Genomic DNA, 1,322 nt, shown 5'->3' on the forward strand with positions numbered 1-1,322 from the left:
GATTTCGTGAGTTTGAGGACAGCCCGGTCTACAGAGTGAGACCCTGTCTTTAAAAAGAAAAGAAAAAGTTTACCTTCTCAGCATCCTTGTGTGGCATCTTTCCAAGAAGTTTTTAATTTGATGAAACTGTCCACTTCTCTTTTTTAACATTATTTTTTTATGTCTATAAGATCTTTGCCTGGATGTGTGTCTGACCAGTGTGTGCATGCAGTGCCCACAGAGGCCAGAAGAGGGACAGCAGATCTCCTGAAAACTGGAGTTACAAGTGATTATGAGCCTCCATGTGGGCCTAGAAACAAAACCGGAAGAGCAGCAAGTGCTCTTAATTGCTGAGCCATCTCTCCAGCCCCTGATTCTAGTTTCATTAATTGTTTTTCTGTTTGGTTGATTTGTCTGTTCTGCTTCTCTCTCGTTGCTGGTTTGCTGTGTCGGATATGGCGGATTCCTTCCTAGCTCTCCTTACTCAATTGTCCTCATGACATTTAGCCTTTCCTGCACTGCTTTGTGGATGATATCATTTTCTGGTTTTTTTGGGGGGGTGGGGAGGTGGAGCAGGAACACAGTCCCCAACTACCACAAATTATGTAGTCAAGTTTCCTGAACTTGGGAAAATCACAAGGGTCAGCACATCCCAAGTGCAATGGATAAATCACCCAGGAAGCCTTTTCTTTCAGAATTTTTCTCTTATGTTGCTTACTTTTTCATTATTACCACTGGATTTCTAATCTATTTTGCTGGATTTTTTTTTCTATGTTGTTGTCTTTCTGATGTGGGAGGTCCTTCTGTTTATGTGTTGCTTTTTTTGGTTAATGAATAAAGACACTGTCTTGGCCTGTGATAGGGCAAAGTAGAGCGAGGCAGGGGAAATTATACTGAATGCTGGGAGAAAGAAGGCAGAGTCAAAGAGATGCCATGTAGCCCTGACAGAGGCAAATGCTTGGGACAGAACTTCACCTGGTAAGCCATAGTTACGTGGCAATACACAGATTAATGGAGATGGGCTAGTTTAGGATATAAGAGTTAGCCAGAAATATTGGCCAAACAGTATTGCAAATAATATGGTTTCTGTGTGGTTATTTTGGGGCTGAGCAGCCAGGAGCTAACTAGTGGCCTCCTACAATACCTTTCTTCTCTGGGTCTGGATAGAATTCCTCTTCTTATCTGTGCCTCCGTCAAGGTCACTGATCACTTTTACCAGTAAACTTTTGAAGTCTTTCTTTGGCATTTTACCCATCTCCGTGTCTCTGGGTTCAGCAGCTGAGCTGGGATCTTTTTCTGTGTTGCACTTTGTCCTGTTTGCTGGACTCAGTACCTTCCTGCTG

General features: G+C 42.9%; 1 pseudogene; it reads right to left on the reverse strand.

The window, feature by feature from the left end:
* Positions 1–538: 538 nt before the first annotated feature.
* Positions 539–680, reverse strand: LOC121459929 (annotated as a pseudogene).
* Positions 681–1,322: the final 642 nt, after the last annotated feature.

The sequence above is a fragment of the Microtus oregoni genome, unplaced genomic scaffold, assembly GCF_018167655.1.
Source record: "Microtus oregoni isolate MIOR12 unplaced genomic scaffold, Mior012 000019F_ref0000042, whole genome shotgun sequence".
NCBI lineage: Eukaryota > Metazoa > Chordata > Mammalia > Rodentia > Cricetidae > Microtus > Microtus oregoni.